At 48.9% G+C, this 19988-nt stretch overlaps 1 pseudogene; it reads left to right on the top strand.

Annotated features, from left to right (window-relative positions):
* Window positions 1-19093: 19093 nt before the first annotated feature.
* Window positions 19094-19192, top strand: LOC116079378 (annotated as a pseudogene).
* The last annotated feature ends 796 nt before the right edge of the window (window positions 19193-19988 follow it).

The raw sequence follows: 19988 nt of genomic DNA, 5'->3' as shown, positions 1-19988 counted from the left end.
CAGAGGACTGCCGGCCGGGTGAAGTCAGAGAAAGTGTCTTGATGCCAAGGTGTGTACTGTCTAGATCACAAAGCCCAAATAGAAAGTTCTGGAGGGAATTCCAGAAAAAACTCCAAAACACAGTGACAAAACACTCTGGCAGTAAGTGGGCACCTCCCATGATACCTTTTGAAGCAGCTCTGTATAGGATCAAGTTTTTTTTTTTTTAAGTTTGTAAAATCATACAAATATATAATTATATATTAAATAACTAACTATATATTAAGTTAATAATATAACTATATATTAAATAATGCTATAATAGAATAATTTGATACAGTTTAGCAAAAGAGAAATGGGAAATGTTCAGGTAACAAAGACCCTACCCCAGCACAAATTCTTCTTTAAACATCGGTCTTTCTAAATAGGTCAAAGGGACCAGTTGCTTAGTTATTAGTTGTGTCTAAGTCCTGCTGAACTAAGGGCCAAAGGGAGAACAGAGAATGTCCAACTTTCATGATGCTACCTCATATATGCCACACTGCAGTGTTACCTTACACGCACAGCACATGCCACACATCCCAGTGCTCACACACACACACACACACACACACACACACACGCCACCATCATAGAGTAACGGCTCCATCTATTTATTCACTGCACAAGGCTGGCCTCTGACAGCCATATTCTGCCGTGTTCATGGATCCCCTGAGCATCTGGGTATCTAATTTTGGATGAACTGCAGCTCTGAGATGTGTCACTGTGATCTCACTTCAGCAGCTCCTGCCCTAAGATACCTCCTCAAACTCAAATCAGTGTGCACTTCAGCATTATCTTAGCAGGGAGGAGGGAGCCACAGTCTGATAGGCGGGCAGTTGTTTCCCTCTTCCCAGCTCCCTGCTTCTCAGCTGGCCGCTTCTGTCTTCTCTCTGCAGCCTAGAGGGAGGCAGTCCCAGTTCTGGCTGTCACCCAGACCCTGTCCTTGAGGACATTGGTGGATGTGACTGAGCTAGAAAGCCTCTCTGCGTGTGTTCAGGGAAAGGGGGGAAATTTCCTTCACTCCGAAATTCAACACAGTAAAGGAAGAAAGGTATGCTGGGAGGAAAAAAGACAGGTCCCCTGAAAGCAGTGAGACAGTGGTCCTCTGCTCAGCCCCATTCAGAAATGGCAGAACCCTGTTTCTGCAGGGGAGGGGAGTGTGGGCGCAGAAACCTTTGGGGAAGTGGAACATGGTTCCAGAGAACTCAGTGGGCCCAGAGAACAACCAGTTCTGTGACAAGGTCTGTTGGGCTAGACGCCTGACTAACAGTGCAGAGTACCCAGGATAGGTCTGAAGGCAGAGATGGGTGTCTGGCAGGCCTAGTTTCCCCCATGGTAGTTGTTCAGTTATGGACCACTAAGTTTGCTACAGAAGGCATGGAAGTGAGCCTAGGTGGTCTGACTCTGGCAGGAAATGGAGCTCAGCCAGAAGTCTCATTCTGTGCCTCCACATATTTTGTTTGTTTCAACTTGATCCAATTGTTCAGCATGAGAAAACATCCCTATTGGGGGGTGGGGGAGGGAGGAATATTGTTCTCTGAGTCCCACCCGTTGAGCAACAACAATGGTATACTGTCCTTTTTCCAGCTGAACACTGTTAACAGGTTTTTATTGGTTGGTTCAGTTTGATCCTTTTGTTTTCAAAGTGGAGTTAAAAAACAACCCTGGCACACACGAATCATGACACGATCAGAAGCAGCGCAGCACCTTTCGTCCATCTCCCAATGTCGTGATTCCACAAGATCATGAAAAACTCATGTTTGTCCTTGCTTCTGACCTACAGCTCCTGAGAGCCCTGGAATCTCCCAAGTGGAGGTTGTATCTTTTGCATACAGGGGTGGCTGCAGTTACTCAAGAGCTTCAGGATGTGGCAGAGTTACATGGACTCATGTATGTAACTCTGAGGAGAGGGGTTATGGTCTGTCACCTCTAGGGAAGGCTCTACAGCACCCTCTAAGAATAAGGTCAGTGAGGTTCAGGCAGCTGGAGGGCAGTGGGAGGGGAGTGGGTGTGGAAGCTCCACCCCTTCCTCCTCTACAACCTAGTGCACTTCCTCACACCCTCTTTAACCGTCTGGCAACGCACGTGTCTTGCTGAGTCCCCTGAGTTTCCCAGGAAATTAACAGACTCCAGAAGAGATGGCGAGGCCCTGGGTGACGGCTAGTTAATCTGTACGGATCACAGCTGGAAACCGCCTTGGCTTTCTGAACTGGCAATGGTCTTAGAGCCTGCAGCCTCGGACCTGGGGCATCTGATGCCGCCTCTAGGAAGCCAGGGTTAAAATTGAATTAACAGATACCAGCTGAACTGGTGTTTGAGGGCTAGCCAGGCCACAGTTATGAGACATTGTTTTCTCCTGTCTGCCTGCTCCAGAGCTTTCTCAGGAGGGCATTCCCCTTCGTTGTGAAAATACATTGTGTTGTGTCGGTACTCTGGCATTTAGGAACACCCCTCAGAGGATAATGCTCCCCAACTCCCCTGCTGGGTCTCCTGGGCACTTGCAAGCACAGACAACCATTTCCAGGGCGCTTTGTAGTATCTAGACTGCGATCACTGGAGACAGCTGAGAAAATAAAGATGGCCGGGACATATTTTACAAAGTTTGAGGTAGCGTTGGGATATTAAAATTTCACTCCACCTGTATATCTACAGAAGCAGAGTTTCGTTCAGCCTGAAGAATAGAGGAAGCACCAAGGCATGACGCCGTGGAGGAAGGAAGGGTCCTGCAGACATGACAGGGCGTGAAGTAATGAAGTTACAGCAGAGTAATTCCAAGTGACTCCTCTGAAATGAGTTCCCAGAAGCAGAAAGTGGGTGGTGGAGGCCAGCGTTTGGAGGTGGGTGGAGTCAGGGAAGGGGAAGCCACCGTTCTATGAGTGCAGTCTCACTTTGGGGAACTGGAAAATCCCTGAAGATGGGAACTTGGTGATAGAGGCTGCCTGGTGAGCATGCTTCCTGCCACAGGGCTGCATATTTCAAATGCTACCTGATAGTATTTTATCATACTATCCTCACTCCCATCCTGTCTGACCAGCATGGGTTCTGCCTCACCACCAAGATTTTTCCCTTTAAAGTGAATAAGCGAAGATGGCAAGACACAGCCAACCGGCAGCAGCCGGTTCTGAAGAGGCCCATGTGTCTCACATGTTACAACCACCTCCCTCAGTTTCTTACGTCCCAGTGAGAGGCCTGACTGGGGGAAGGACTCGGCCAGTCTGACTTCTTCTCTCATCAGCAGTGGTGTCTCAGACTGGCAGGACCATAGCAGTAGGGAACATGTGACAGAGGTGAACATTGGCCTTCAGGAGCTCCATAGCTGTAAACGGGAGCACAAACACACCAGTAACAGCAAATGGAGACCACAGCTCAGGAACCCAGGATATGTCGAAGGACACATACCGAGGGCATCCTCCCCAAGAGCTGACCCAAACCCAGCAGAACCTAGATGAGTCCAGTTCTAGCAGAGCCCCACCCACCCACTCCCAAGTGACCACCAAACAGGCCAAATGACCACAGGCCTGTCTACTCAAAGCAGACTGCTTCCCTGGGGTGTGTCTTCCAAAAAAGCGGCTTGTTTTTAAGAGAATGTGTCTAAAGTAATGTGTTGTGATAGTAAGATGACAGAGACCAGCCTGGAAGAGTGGGGACTGGGACGTATCAAGAACAGGCTCCTACCTGAGCAGGAAAGCCCCACATCCCAGGCTCCTAGGAGCAGCTGTCCATTTCCCCTGCAGAGGACCCTGATCAGGACACCTCTGCAGCTGAGGTGGGGCAGGAAGATGAGGAGGAGGCACTGGGAATTGTCACTGTAAAGGGCCAAACAGGATTGCTCTGACCCTCTGGGCTCTTGGCTTAAGCTCACTGTTCCTGTGGCTTCTTGTGAGAAATGTCTGTGCAGGGGATGCTGGGCAGCCCAGAGGCTGAGAGTTCCGTTAGCTCGGTAAACTCCAGAGGATGTCCTCATGGTTGAGGTCACAGCAACTCTCTTCAGCTGCTCGGGGCACCTACAGGCTAGGTAGCCACCCTCCACCCTCTGGAGACTATCACCTGAGTATTCAGGCCCCTGGGATAGGTTCTGCCCCCTGAGATGTCGGTGTTCATTCTCATTGATTGGCTGGCACTCCTACAGGAAGTAACCAAAGGGGACAGAGAGAGGGAGAGAGGGAGAGGGAGAGGGAGAAGGAGAGGGAGAGGGGGAGGGGGAGGGAGAGGGATGGATCAAGAGGGAGAGGAAGGGAGAAGAAGAGGGAGAGGGAGAAGGAGGGAGAGAGAGGGAGAGAGAGGGAGAGAGGGAGAGGGAGAGAGGGAGGGAGAAGGAGAGGGAGAGGGGGAGGGGGAGAAGGAGGGAGAGAGAGGGAAAGAGAGAGAGGGAGGGAGAGGGAGGGAGAGGAAGAGAGAGGGAAAGGGAGGGAGAGGGAAAGAGAGAGGGAGAGGGAAAGAGAGAGGGAGAGGGAAAGGGAGGGAGAGGGAGGGGGAAAAGAGAGGGGGAGAGAGAGGGAGAGGGAGAAGGAGAGGGAGAGGGGGAGGGGGAGAAGGAGGGAGAGAGAGGGGGGGAGGAAGAAGGAGGGAGAGGGAGAAGAAGAGAGAGAGAGAGGGAAAGGAAGGGAGAGGGAGAGGGAGAGGGAAAGAGAGAGGGAGAGGGAAAGAGAGGGAGAGGGAAAGAGAGAGAGACTCCAGGCAGGCATCTGGGTGACCCAGTCATCTTAGACATCTTAGACACAGTGACCTCACAGAGAAACCCAGCCTCTAGGTCTCTCACACTTCCTTTTCCCTGCAGTCAGCTGAAGTGTGAGGTCTACTGGCCTCCAGGTTTCCCCCTCAGGGATCCAGACACCTACCAGTTCCCAGGGAGGTTCATCAGGTGCTTCTCCGAGGCAGGAGCACTCCTGCTTGGTGGAACTGAGGAGAGGTGCCTGCGCTGTCTAGAGGGTGAGGGCTAGGCAGCATCCAAGCTACTCTCCCGCTCTGAATTAAATACTAATAAGATCCAAATGTCCACTCTGATGAGTGGGTGATTCCCTGTGGACATCGGGCCCTTCGAACACCTCCTAGGGGCATGGCCAAGGCCAGGCAGCACAAGGCTGCCCTCCATTTTCACCTTTATATCTGTGTGGAGTTAAATGTTTCTGCTTGGTGTAGAGTGTGAGCAGTTCAGATCCCAGGCACCACCTTGTTGGTCAGTAAGGTGGTCAGTCACTAACACGCCGTCAACATTATTGTTTCTCTCTCCACCTCAGCTCTGACTGAGGCTTCCATACATTGTCTCATTCAGAAACAGAATACAGGGCTGGCGAGATGGCTCAGCAGTTAAGAGCTCTGCTCTTCCGAAGGTCCTGAGTTCGCATCCCAGCAACCACATGGTGGCTCACAACCACCCATAATGAGATCTGACGCCCTCTTCTGGTGCATCTGAAAATAGCTACAGTGTATTACGCAGGAGCAAGCGGGGCTGGAGCGAGCAGGCTGTCCTGAGTTCAATTCCCAGCAGCCACATGATGGCTCACAGCCATCTGTACAGCTACAGTGTACTCATACACATAAAATAAATAAATAAATCTTCAGAAACAGAACACAACCACTTTGTCTTGACTCAACAGTTCATGGCCCAGTCTGAACTTAAAGTGCTGGTCATGAAAGTGGGACCGTTGAACAGCAAAGGAGGAGACTCAGCACCAGTGTGGTCCAGAGCCAGGAAGCCAATGTCCAGCATGGCCCAGGGAGGACGCCAGTTAAGGCTTGCTAAGCATGAACAAGCCATCGGGAGGATTGACCTGGCCATACAGTGTTTGCTCAGCAATTCTCTGAGGCTCCTGGGCGCATATCTGATGTTCAGTATTAATGGGGCCAGATGCTCAAGAGAGGAATTTCATGACAGTGAGCTAAATAAACTGCAGGCCAATAGGAGGGCATAAACAATAAGATGAGATGAAACTTAAGATTTGAAGAAGAGCCGGGCAGTGGTAGCGCACGCCTTTAGTCCCAGCACTTGGGAGGCAGAGGCAGGTGGATTTCTGAGTTTGAGGCCAGCCTGGTCTACAGAGTGAATTCCAGGACAGCCAGGGCTACACAGAGAAACCCTGTCTTGAAAAAATAAAAAATAAAAAAATTGAGGAAGAAGAAAATATCAGTCTCTCAAAGACTAGGATTCTAGAAAATAACTAAGAGAAGACAGCCTCTTGTCTCCTTTCCTCCAATCAGTCTTCCTCCTTTAGGGATGCATTAGGAAGCCCTCTTGGGACACCTTACACACATCAGGAGAGGGGAAGTGAGTGGGACAAAAGACTTGCTTTTCAGGAGGCTTGCTTTGAGAGCTGACACGCACAGTGCATTACACTTTGCTTGTTGCCCTACCTTAAGTTCTTTTCGTAGAGCACTTCCATTAACCCTGGAAGTACACAAGTGGTGGACAGCCATGCTGGCAAAGGCCATGAGGGGCATAACTCTGGAACAGGCCTTCGGATTCATCTGTGGGCTGAAGCCTCATCCCAGGGGAACGAATCCAACCTTGGTGTCTCACCCCTTCCCAACCATCTACAGCCAACACTTCACCCATTTTCCCATATAGGGTGGCTTGGTGTCATAGTCAAAATGTCCCCGGTGCTGAAGCATCCTGGGAAGGCCCCTAGGGAAGACTCTGAGGAAGGTGCCAGTAGATTAAATTCTCCCCCACCATTGCATCCCATCGTGTGGCCAAGGGTTTGTTTGATGCTACCTAGTGAAATGTTTTGTCATGTGGCAGCATGAGGCGGCGTAAGGGGGTGCCTTAGTGAGCTCATGCACACCGCCCCACCCCAGGTGCCAGCCATACAACGGTCTAGTATAAAATGAAGTTGACTGGGGAACATGAGAAGGGGGGTTGAGAAGGGAGTAAAGGCAGAGAAAGAGAGGAGACAAAGAGAGAGGGGAGAGCGAAAGAAGAAAAGAGGCTGTCTAGGAACACATGGAGAGATGGGAAGAGGAGGACAGAGAGAGAGGAAGAGAGAGGCCAATCAGTCATTTTATAGCAAGCCAGGCTCATACTTGGCTGTTGCTAGGTAACTATTGGGCAGGGCCTAAAAGAAATGCTAACACCTAGTTCTGGCCCCATCCACGCTCAGATCTAGGAGGGACTTCCCAACACTCCAGTAGGATTATGTATTTATTTGGAAGCTCTGTAATTGAGGAAGTTGCTCCTCATTATGAATGTTATCTTTCCCTAGGTCTACCATGAGCTCATCCTCAGTCACTGCAAGGTCTTTGCTTGGCTCTCCCAGAAGACACCAATTGTCTACAGTGCTGGAACCTCATGGACGCTTGTCTGCAGTTTCCCACGTGCCTCTCCTCCAAACAGCACGTCAAAATGTCTTCTCCTGTCTTAAGAAGATATCAGAGTCCTCTACATCCTGACAAGACCTGTGGAAAACTGAGCTCCGTTGCAGAAGGTCTGAATTTGGTTCACACTGAGCTAGGAAGGTTGTGAGCCAGCCAGAGGTCAGATGCACACACTTGACTAAGGATCATGGCCACAACCTCTGGGATAGGCTGCTCACAGAGAATGCTAAGGGTCCTGAATAGTGTTTGGGGGCACATCTGATGGCTCACACTCATATTAGTGGGAGCAGAGACTTGCACCAGATTAGTATATTATTACTCTCTTGGTGCCTCTGTGTGTGTGTGTGTGTGTGTGTGTGTGTGTGTGTGTGTGTGTGTGCATGGAGGCCAGAGGTCAACCTTAGGTATTTTTCAGGGGACATTTATATTGCTTACTGAGGTCTCACTGGCCTAGGGCTCCCTGATTAGACTGGCTGCTCAGGAAGCCCCAGGGACCTGCCTGCCTGCACCTCCCAAGGGCTGGGGTTACTGTCACACCGCACGCACCACACCCAGCTTTTTACACAGGTGCTTGGGGTCAAACTCGGGTCTTCATACTTGCACAGCAAGCCCTTCACAAACTGAACTGTGTCCCAGGCCCTAGGATTTATTACTCTTTGCTGACCCTAGGTGATCTCTGTCGTATTCTAATGTTTCTGGAGAAAGGAGGACTTCTCACATACAGTGTGAGTAGGGGTTTGGGTTTTGTTTCCCTGAAAAGGGATTATTAAATCAGGGCACACCTTATATAAATGCTGGGAGGGTTTTGATAGTAATAGTGTAGCAAGACAAAGGCTCCACCTGAGATCTCTCTCAAGATTTGACAGTCCTCAGAATTGGTCACACCCAAAAGCTGTGCATCTTTCATCAGTAAACAATCCGGTGGCTTCCTTCCTTGAGTTTCTGCTTACACAGGAACCAGGAGGATAAAGAGCCACAGCGATTCCTTCAGCATCTGCAAGACCAAAGTGTGTGGTCACTCTCATCTCCCCACTCTCCTCAGAGCCTAACTACAAGTCCCGCTCTTGAAGGAAGCGGAAAGCCAGATGGACAGATCCCTATGGCTCCCAACCTATGTTCCTCTGCTATCCCAATCTGAGTGCATACACACTGTCACTGCTGTTTTAGCTCTAGCCATGTGTGCATGAGTGTGTGTGTGTGTGTGTGTGTGTGTCCAAGGAAACAGTGGGGACTCAAGAGGCTTATCCAACCTTTAGAATGGTAAGGAACCTGCAACCTCATGTGCAAACCGTGGGTTCTAAGGAGGGGACCATTCAGGACCCTCCACTCTCTGAACTTTCAATCCACAGCTTTATGAGTAGAGTCGCTACTTTGTTGCAACTTCCCAATGAACTCTTCTGACTGCTCTGGAGAACACTCACAGAGGATTTTAAACAGAGTTACTGGCTTCACCGAGACTCGAGACTCGGAGGAGCCCTCTGGTCCCTTGTCCTCCTTTCCTTTGAAGAGTCTAGGGAGGTGTGGAACAGAAGGCCTTTCCCTTGGTGCCTCACCCTACCCTAACCCTGTCCTGTGTTCTAGCTGCCAAGAGTACACTCCTGCCCTACAATTATTCTGTGCTGTCCTCCACAGACTGGTAGGATTAAAGCCTGAGCCTGTGTCCCTGGATGCAATAGCTGCTGGAAAAGCTATAGGACAAAGAGCCAGCATGCTCACTAAGGTGGAAACACAAAGGCTAGTCCCCATCTCCCGGGACTGTCACAGAAGCATCCGCTCTGTCAGAATGGCCACAAATGAACCCACAAGGCAGGGGACCGAAGCGCTGTCCTGCTGGAGCCTGGGGCTTCATCAGATGCATGTCCACAGCTCTGCACACAAGCTGAGAACACAGAACCTGGAAGGGGCCTCCCCACCGCACACAGGGTATATACACAAGGCTCCAGGAGCAATCTTCCTCTGTGAGGTATTCTTCTGGGGTTCCCCTCTCCTCCCTCGACCAGCCTTGATTTTCATACATAAGCAACGCTTGGGCTGCCCAGGAATACAAAGAGAAGTCTTAGGCTGGTGATGGAGATAGAAATTGAGAGCGCAGACCTCATTTAACTGGGAGCTACTGTTTGAAACTGCAGTTAGACGTCATTTGTCACAGAAGTAAAACACGACTAAAGAAACTGAGGGTTTCATTCAAAGTCTACAAACCAGGAAGCTGTTAGAAACCTAGCTGTGGTCAGGCCTCATGACCTCCTGTCCCAGAGCTGGAAGTACAAATGTCCCACCTGACTTCAGATACCTGAGTGGAACCTGACGGCTACAAACTTAGGCTTCCTACCCTCTCACCTGAAACCCATTCCCAGTACATGGAATTCACTATGAAATGAATGGACCTGACTTTACAGAGAGGGTCTCCCCTCCTCCCTCTCTTTCTCTCTCTTCCCACCTCTCTCTACACACATGCGTGCACACACACACCACACACATGCAGACTCATATCACACACACTCACACACACATACACACACACACACACACACACACACACACACACACACTCAGGTCAGAAAGCCTCTTAATTAATGGTTTATAAAGGAGTTTATATGATCCATACATAAGCATACATAGGTTTCTACAACCTAGACTCACACACTAACACCAAGAATAGCCAACCCTCCCAGATCCTGTTCTTGAAGCCTTTTGTCAAGGTGCTGGCTGTGGTCACTCTGCACTCCAGCTAAGAAAAGGCTAAATTCATTTGACTAGGCTTGGCCAGCACCCAAGCAGGGCCGGCCTAGGAAGCTTGCCTGGTAAAGCACCATGCCTTCCTGCATCCAAAGTTCCAGTAGGGAAAATCTTAGCATTGTGCAGAGCTTTCTACCTTCACTGATGGTCTCTTCCTAGAGCCCAGGCCCAAAGCCAGGGAGAAGAGGAAGCTTTCCCCGGGAAGAGATGCAGTCCACAGCGTAATGGCAACCATCATAAAAGGCTAAGCATTTTCACAAAGGGTGAGACGGGTATTTCTTTACAGGGCATGGAGGAAATCTGTGAGGTTCCTGGGGCTCTGGGACCTGAGATCCTCTCAGATTTAACCTGGTAGCCTTGGGCCCCACCCCCTTCCCCAGTCACAGGCCGCCCACACCCCCTCCCCCAGTCACTGGTGGAGCTCTCAGACTTTGGGCTGCATTTCCCTGCGGGGCTTATTTTCAAACACTATTCACGGGAGTATCCTACCGTGCACAGTGTGGGCCAGAGGCAGCTGCAAGCTTCCCTCTCGCACCAATTAAAGCCGAATTTGATGCTCCTTAGCATATGAATCAAGGCACCAGGCAGTATATTTATTGCTTGCTCAAGCCCTTCTCAGCTCTGCTCTGTCAGTCTCCTTTCCACCCCCAGCCCTGAGCCCTGGGTTGGCCCATGGCACCTGCAGCTTTTTTGTGCCACGCCCCTCTGTCCAGAATGCCTAAGTGGCAGAGACTATATATAAACCCTTCCGTGGGCCAAGTCAGGTTTTGTGAATGTTCCCAGGGCATCAGGGATCTATACCAGTTGTAAGAAAGATATTTTTGATGAAACATCAAGATGAATGGGAAATGCTGGGATTCAGCTGACTGGCTGGCAGGCACCCTCGAATTTGAATTCTAAACTAAGAAACCATTGAAAGGATTTTGAGATTTATGCGGGTCAGGAGACATGAGGAATTCTCCTAATGAATGCACTGCTCCTGTGTTTCCCATTTCCTGATTCCAAAAAAAAAAAAAAAAAAAAAAAAAAAAAACTCTCGAGGCTGACACTGCCTATCATGATTTTAGGAGATTAAGCAAGATGGTTTGTCTGTGAATATGGATGCTCCAGGCAACCGGGAGGAAGTGGCTGGGCGTGCTCTAAAATGCAGTGACAGTATTCTCCAAGCACGCATGGCATCGCAGGCTGGCAGCAAGCCCAGGCTTTTGATATTGATCAATCCACAGGAATTAGTCAGTGGAGACAGAGGATGCTACATGATAATTCTGAGATCCACAAAGCCCCTGGCACAGGCTTTACCTTTTCTGTAAGAGGCTCAGAAACTGAAGGAGGCCGGAGGCTGTGCTGGTTGGAGTCTGCAGGGCTTTTGAACATTCCTTGTATGTTTGCATGGTGTGTGTGCGTGTGTATGTGAGTGTGTGTGAGTGTGTGAGTGTGTGTGTGCTCGTATGTTGTGAGTCATACACATGAATTGCATGCTCCCACAGAGGACAGAGAAAGACATAGGGTCTCTCCCTGTCATTTTCTGCTTTATTCCCTTGGAACTGAACTGGAAGCTCACCACTTCAGCGAGGAGGACTGTATTAGCATTTTTTTTCTAGGCTCCACCCCATAGTTACCAACACTGAACTTACAGGCGCAGATAGCCTTGGTTATCATAGCAACCACTCTTCCCTCTGGAGCCGTCTCCCCGGGCTTGTTGGACATTCTTGTACTTTTCGTGAGTTGGGAGGACCTTTTAGAGAACAGAATCTAAACGGAGCCCTTGGTTTGTCCATGGGCTTTGATTTTTTTTTTTTTTTTTTTTTTTCTGCTCATGACTTATTTGGCATCTCAGCCAGCTCTGAACCTTTGTTCCCAGAATCTCTAGAGGTACCTGGAGTTACTGGGTAAACAATACAGGACCCTAAAGGCACTAAACACCTTCCCTGGGTTAGGAGTTGGAAAGGATGCCTTATGAACCTCCAGACCTCCAGGTAAAACGGGCTGATGAAACAGAAGACCCCTGTGCTCGTCAGACCCTTCAACAGCAAGAGGAAGCCAAGGACAGGACGGACCAGCTGGCTACCCCTCCCCCACACTGCTCTGACTGATGCACGGCCCTGATATGCTTGAACAGCAGAGCCAGCACTAATGAATGTCCACCAAGCTCCCCCAGATGAGACTGAACACCACGTGTGCCAGGGCAGGGCCACAGACTGAGCCCTTCAGAAGTGTGTGTGTGTGTGTGTGTGTGTGTGTGTGTGTGTGTGCATGGGCGCACACACATGCGCGCTTGAATTGTTCTGTTTGTTCTGCAGGGATTTGGAGAGAAATGCAGTAAGTGCAACCATCACTTATTCCAGGGATAGGTTGTCCCCAGTCAGAATCAGGAGTAAGGTCCATGGGTGGAGACTCTAACTGAATGTTTTGGTCAAAACTAACGAAGATGTGGACACAGCATTGTCAGATGACAGCTAGGCCTGTTCTAAGACTTCCATACCAGGAGCAGGGGATCATCATTCTAATGCAGGAGGGGGCAGAGCTGTAGTTGCTCTTTCTGCCTCGCTCCTTGTCCATTAGCACTAATGAATACCTGTGTGATGGATGGACTGATGGCATTTAGTCCTCAGGGAGTAAACCTCCCACAAGGACTACTCGGGTGGAAGAATAGAGTATTGACAACAGGGTGCTAGCCCCCAAGTTAGAAGCACGGGGAGGTGGGTGGGCCATTGCCTGGGGCCTGAAGGAGACTCACTAACCTTAAAACTTGCTTAGTTGTTAGGTCTAACAACATGAGTTTGTGCTGTGGCTTTATCTCTGCATCACCTCCCAAAGGCTTGGTCTTCAAGCTGATGATGCAGGAGAGTAGAGATCAAGATCACCACAGAGCCCTCATGATGGGACTGGTGCCCAGAACGATAGGGGAAGACGGGAGTGGTTGACCAAAGGAGGACACCGGGAGGAAGCACCCTCTGCCTAGCAACACAGCCTCCTCAGACATCCACCAGGCCAAGGCCAGGACCTTCAACTTCCCGCTTCTGGTCCGGAAACAAACAAATCCATGAACCGCCCAGCCTGTTGCTTTTGTTGCAGCAGCCTCCGGTGGGCTGAACCCATTTGATGGCTTTCTGTCCCATGAGAGTCCCAGAGGATCTGATTTCAAATCCTTAGCACCCACATATAGAGCTAAGTGTGACCAAGAACTGCCTATACAGAGAGTCAGGGGTCAGAGACAGGAGGAGCATGGGGCTTCCCGACAACCAGCCTAATTCTAGGTTTAGTAAGAGACCCTGTCTGAGGGAATTAAGTGGACTTCCTCTTATGGCCTCTACAGGTACATGGGTGCACATACCTACGTGGATGTATATGCACAGGGAGTAAAGTTTTTAAAACAAAGAAAGGACTTCATGACTTCATTATATTAAGTTAACTTTAAAAGCATAAATGTAGTGAACAGACAGCTTTAGGGCCTACGGAAAAGAACTTGTGGCCAGGAAGGGTTTATTTAGCACACTGGGCACCTTTGCCTGGGTGTCGACCTGAGTCAGCCTAGCCCCAGAAGAAGAAGTCCATTGTGGCTTCAAGCCAGCTTGCCCCACTCCAAGGTTCCTAACTGGAGAGGATCCTGCCTTCTTTCGCTGGAATCCAGGCCTGGAGCTGGCTTCGCCCACACTCCCTCCCTCTGGCTGTGTTTGTACAATCACTGCCTGCTGCAGGACAAGAGAGCTTTGTTTCCTGTTCACTTGGGAGGTCAAGGTCCATTGCAGTTTGCATGGGGCTTCCCTATGTGGGACAACTTTGCTGTGAACATTTTCCCTCTGGGAAGATGCCAATCACCCGTCACCATTTGGTGACGGTGATATCTGTGGCACACTATAGGAGCCAAGTGAGGTCCAGTGGCTCCCATGAACTGCCTAGACACCGGTGACAGTCGGCTGGCCCTCAGCAAAGACTCTAGGCCCTTAGGAAGAAGTCTCTGCAGCAGAGCCTCTTGTCAGCTCTGACTCAGGAATTGATGAGAGAGCCTGTCCCAGCACCTGTTCATGCCTCCGAATATGGGGGAAAAGTCTAAATGACATTTGTTATAGACTGTGCATGAAGTGTCCTCCATAGGTTCACATGTTTAAATGCTTAGTCCCCAGGTGGTGGCACTGTTTTGATAGGATGTGAGGCTTGACTCACTGAGCTGGATCATAGGGGACAAATTTGAGAATTTTAGCAGGGCGGTGGTGGCGCACGCCTTTAATCCCAGCACTTGGGAGGCAGAGGCAGGCGGATTTCTGAGTTCAAGGCCAGCCTGGTCTACGGAGTGAGTTCCAGGATAGCCAGGGCTATACAGAGAAACCCTGTCTTGAAAATAAAAAAAAAACCAAGAAACAAAAAACAAAAATAAAAAACAAGAGAGAGAGAGAGAGAGAGAGAATTTTAGCCCATCTGCACTTCAGATTTGTGAGGAACCATAAAACACACTGAGGCAGGCAGGAGGAAGCAAAGTAGATCATTGTTAAGGGAAATATTAAAAAGAACAGCAAGTTCCCCCACTATGCAGGGCACTGGTGACCACATGACTCCAGCAGGGTGTTCTCATCTCAGCAGACTCTTTAGCCCAGAGCTTCTGAGTTCCCTTGATGGGCCATTGCCATGCCAGCCCCATGCAAAGCCCACCCACTTTGTGGTTAGCTGTCACGATTCTCAGTAACCCAGTGAAATCAAAACTCGAGAAGCTTATAATTAATCAGTCAGATTTATATATCAATAAATTTTCAATACATTGGAGTTATTTAAAATTTATATTGAGAAAAATGTATTTTCACTATTGCTGTAGACGAGCGTCTACATAAGACTGTTAAATTGTTGTTTTATATCAAACAACTTTTATAATACGTATTTTTATTGTTATAATATTTTATAAATTTTAAGGAATATGACAAAAAGATATTGTAGGTATTGAAGGGGGGTCTCTGGGAGGAGTTGGGGTATAAAAGGGAAACAAGAATGTGATTCAATTCTATTTAATTAAAATATGTTTTTAAATGTTAAAATAAATAAATAAATAAATAAATAAATAAATAAATCTTAATACACAAGATGCCCCACAATAAATTCAGAGCCAATTGATAATGGTACAAGCTGCCCATTAGATTAGAAAGGTTACCCCAATTATTCTATCCCTATATGATATTGTATCTACCTGTGGCTATTTAAAACTATGGGGAATCTGAATCATCCTGTTCATCCTACATCTTGCTTCCCTCCTCTGTTGCTCCCTGTCTCCATCTCTGCAACTCTTTGATCTGCCTCCCTTTTTCCTGTCCAATCACAGGTTTCTTGTATTAATATTTAAAGTGATTGGATAGGGAAAATCCTGCTACAGGTCATCATACAAGAAAGTAGGTGTTTGGGTCCCCAGCTAGGATAGAAGCTGTCTCCAGTTAAGCTGATCAAAACTCTCACAAGACTGGTGATTTATTTCAGCAGGTAAAGGTGCTTGCTGCGCAATCATGGTGACCTGAGCATGATACCCAGAATATAGGAAGAGAACCTATGCCATAAAGTTGCCATCTGACCTCCACGTGGGGTAGCAGGGCACACATACCGGCCTCATTCATACCATGTGTAAGTGAAGGTGTGTGTGTGTGTGTGTGTGTGTGTGTGTGTGTGTGTGTGTGAGAGAGAGAGAGAGAGAGAAAGAGAGAGAGAGAGAGAGAGAAAGAGAAAGAGAGAGAGAAAGAGAGAAAGAGAGAGAAAGAGAGAGAGAGAGAGAGAGAGAGAGAGAGAGAGAACTGTATGCATGCACATGGGTTTATATTCAAATAGTTCAGGTGGCAGGGAATGTGGCTGAGCAGTTTAAGCATGTACAGTTCAGTGAGTGTGTTTATGGAGGTGCAAAGGCAGTACTACATATGTGTGTGCATATGATGTGTATCAGTATGTCTATGAGAGTTAGGGAAGTAGCCATCCTGCCATTTTGCCCCTAGTGCTGATGGAGAATGACCATGGTGTCTTTTCTAGCTCTTCTACCGGACACCAAAGTAAGAGAAAGCAGACTCAGTATCTGTCCTCCTGCATTTGGCCCCTGCTTCTTTTCTGCTGTGTGGATTTCACGATTAGGTGTGAAGCAGATTTCTCTCCTAGGAGTGAGAAAAATACCAATAAGCTGCAGAATTAACTTGGAATGCTGTTAGTGGGGTCATACTGCTCCCAGCATGGCAGGGGCCAGAGACAGGAGAGCTGGGATTGATGTCTTAGGATCCCATGCATGAGGCTTCATTGCTGATCCTTCGTGAAGTGAGGTCACATGCTCCAATGAAGGCAGCAGTGTGAGGTAAAGAGAGACTTGGGATAGAGCAACAGATGGCACAAGAGGTCATCGCTATTTACTACTAGAAGAATCTAGGAGGTTTCAGAAAGTAGGGCCAGCAGTCTGAAAACAAGCTCAGAGTAAAAATGTTTCTCATGTGTAGCAGAAGTCCCCAAAGGTGGTCCTCTCCTAGATCCCTGCATTTGGCATTTAAAAACATGTGTGTGTGTGTGTGTGTGTGTGTGTGTGTGTGTGTGTGTGTGTGGGTATGTGCAAGTGCAGGAGGTGGTCAGAGGTCAACCTCGGCTGTGCATCTTTGAGTTCTGTCTACCTTGTTTCTTGAAACAAAGTTTCTCGTTGAACTGAAGTCTTGGACTGGCCAGCAACAAGTCCAGAGGCCCCCCTGTCCCGTGCCTTCCCGGTGCTGAGATTAGATGGGAGCACCCCTATGCCAGGCTCTCTTTTGTGGTTTCAGGGGCAGCAGCAGGGGTGGGGTTGAACTCAGGTTCCCATGTTTGCTTGGTGAGTGCTTTACTATTCAGTCCTTGCCTTAGGGTGTTACTGCTGTGAACAGACGCCATGACCAAGGCAACTCTTAGAAGGACAACATTTAACTGGGGCTGGCTTACAGGTTCAGAGGTTCAGTCTATTATCATCAAGGCAGGAGCATGGCAGCATCCAGGCAGGCGTGGTGCAGGCGGAGCTGAGAGTTCCACATCTTCATCTGAAGGCTGCTGAGAGAAGACTCGCTTCCAGGCAGCTAGAACAAGTGACACACCTACTCCAACTAGGCCACACCTTCTAATAGTGCCACTCCCTGGGCCAAGCATATTCAAACCATCACAGCCCTTCAGCTATCCTTTCAGCCCACACTTGGCTTTTAAATACAATCTGCTCCAAACGAGAACTCATTACTCTGTTGCACATGCTGCTTCCTACAAGGAATGAGGTATACATATACATGAATGATGCATATGCACTAAGGAATGAGGCATATTCATGCTGTTGTCAATGTGTACAAAGGCTCTAAGGATTCTTTGATCAGGACTGTGAGTTTCTGAAAGAAGAAATAGTCCATGAGCTTGAGCATAACCTAGGATGGCCCTCACTGAGTCTGACGCTGCAACCCCTCACTCCACCCTTCCCTCCAGGAAAGCTCTGTGCACCTGTGCCTCCAAGGAGGTGTCTATGTGAGGCAGAATCTTCACCTCTGAGCGAGGGGCCTCTGTGGGCCCGTAGTCCTCTGAGATGTTGGCCATAAACATGTGCATCCATATACAGTGGTAGAAGGGATTGTGTTGACCTCTTCTCCTTGACAACAGCAGCGGACCCACATTTCCTGGAGACTCAGAGCTGTCAGGTAGCCTGCTATCAGAAGCCCCCATTGCATGCCTGGCACTTGGCTGCATTGAAGCCTTCCTCCCTCCACAGAGTAGGAGAGATGCTGCTTAGCCAGGCATCTCACTGCCCCCTCCTGAGTAAATCTGTACAGTTTACCTGTAGAGAAAGGTAGCTCAGGTTCTTCGGGGACCTTGAAGCATTGCTCACAATGGAGGCTTACCTCACCAACACATACACGTGCTACCTGGTGGTACTCACATTCTCCCACCACAGGACATTGTATGTTGTACTGTCTGGTTTTGTTCGTCAACTTGACACAGGCTGGAGTTATCACAGAAGGGAGCTTCAGTTGGGGAAGTGCCTCCATGAGATCCAGCTGTGGGGCATTTTCTCAATTAGTGATCAAGGGGGTAGGGTCCCTTGTGGGTGGTGCCATCCCTGAGCTGGAAGTCTTGGGTTCTATAAAAAAACAAGCTGAGCAAGCCAGGGGAAGCAAGCCAGTAAGAAACATCTCTCCATGGTCTCTGCATCAGCTCCTGCTTCCTGACCTGCTTGAGTTCCAGTCCTGACTTCCTTTGGTGATGAACTGCAATGTGGAAGTGCAAGCTCAATAAACCCTTTCCTCCCCAACTTGCTTCTTGGTCATGACGTTTGTGCAGGAATAGAAACCCTGACTAAGACATATGTGAAGGAGCCACATAGAGCAAGAGGCTTTGGGTCTCAACGTAATGCAATCTAGAAGAATAAGGAAGACGAGAACAACAGTTCTTAAAGGGGAGAGGAATGGGGCAGGTCTGGCCACACCTTCTCCATGACACCCGTCATCTGGTGCTGGGAGACACCTGTCACGTACTCTTTAGGAGGAATGGCGTATGGCAGTGGGATTTATGGGTTTCAGTGGCTCCCACCCTCCTGCTCATCCCAGCATCCTGTCTGGTTGTCTCCCAGCTGCCATTGTGTTTCCCCACCACAGAAGAATCCAGACATTTAGCTGGGTGTTGTGGTTTGCAGCTGAAGTTTCCCATAGGCTCATGTTTGAACACTCGATCCCCAGCCTGTCTGTGGTGCTGTCTGGTGAGGTTGTGGAAGCCCTAGGAGGGGGAGCCTCACTGGAGAAAGCAGAGTCACTGGGCACAGGCCTTGACGTTTAACGGTCCAGCCCAGACTCCTCTTCACTCTTTGCTGCCAAGCTGCAGTCAAGTGTGGCCAGCTGCCTCCACCGCCTGCCTTTTCCACCATAGTCGTTTGCTTCCCCTCTAACTGTGAGCCCAGAAGAAACCTTTTTATTCCTAAGTCACTTTGTTGGGTGTTTTCTCACAGCAGAAGAAAGGAAACTAGTGCATCATGCTTCCTTCCCCTTCATCCAAGCTCTGATCCTGAGGCCAGAATCCAAGGGGACTCACTTTGGGAAAATATATACTAACATTTGGAACAGTACAGAGAAGATTAGCATGGCCCCTGTACAAGGACTTGCAAATTCCTCAAGTGTCCTATAAAAGCAAACAAACAAACATACATACAACCAGAATCCAGTGTTAGAAACCTGATCCAGACAGAAGATCATCCAGATCTTTGATCGTGCCCCATGGACACCTCATTTCTCTCAAGTTGGTCTCCAGCCATGGGACAGCTTCCAAAAGCCCCAGGAACAGAAAAATGGCATTGTCTCAGACGATGTGATCTTCCTCTGAGGGACAGGCCTAGTCTGTGACAGGCACAGCCTCTGTGCAGTATGAGGTCTCTGCTCTTCCCCTTCAAATCCCAAGGCAGTGCTTAGCCCAAGTCCACAGGGTTGCCACTCACCAGCAAGGCTAGAGGTCAATATACAAAGTCTCATGTCACAAGCCAGTTCTCCAGGGAGAAACAAGCTGTCACTTACTAGATACCAAAGTATAATGTGACCACAGAGGCTGAAGGCAGGGCAGCCTTATTCACTCAGAGCTCTGTGCCCAGAAATGATATCCTGGCCATAGTCTCATAGGGAACACTAGCTCCCCCAAACAAACCCACAGTCCCCCAGGGTTTGCTGTCTGCATTTAAGCCTTCTCCTGTGGGTCTGCCATGTGTCAGTCTCCAGCAAGACAGTCTTTCCATGGCTGTCGACAGAGGCTACTCATTGTATAGGTGTGGCCACCAGCTGCTGTAGTCAGGACATGGGAACAATTTTTCAAACTTCTCTCATGGATCGCTTACCACTCACCAGATTTCTGGGTCAGTTACGAACAAGTGACTTTAAATAGGAAACAGCTTCTTGTGTTTTTTTGTTTTTTGGGGTTTTTTTTTTTTGTTTTTTTTT

This window comes from Mastomys coucha, unplaced genomic scaffold (genome assembly GCF_008632895.1).
Source record: "Mastomys coucha isolate ucsf_1 unplaced genomic scaffold, UCSF_Mcou_1 pScaffold5, whole genome shotgun sequence".
Classification (NCBI taxonomy): Eukaryota; Metazoa; Chordata; class Mammalia; order Rodentia; family Muridae; genus Mastomys; species Mastomys coucha.
The sequence above is the reverse complement of the archived record's forward strand: the minus strand, read 5'-3'. Positions and strand labels throughout refer to the sequence as shown.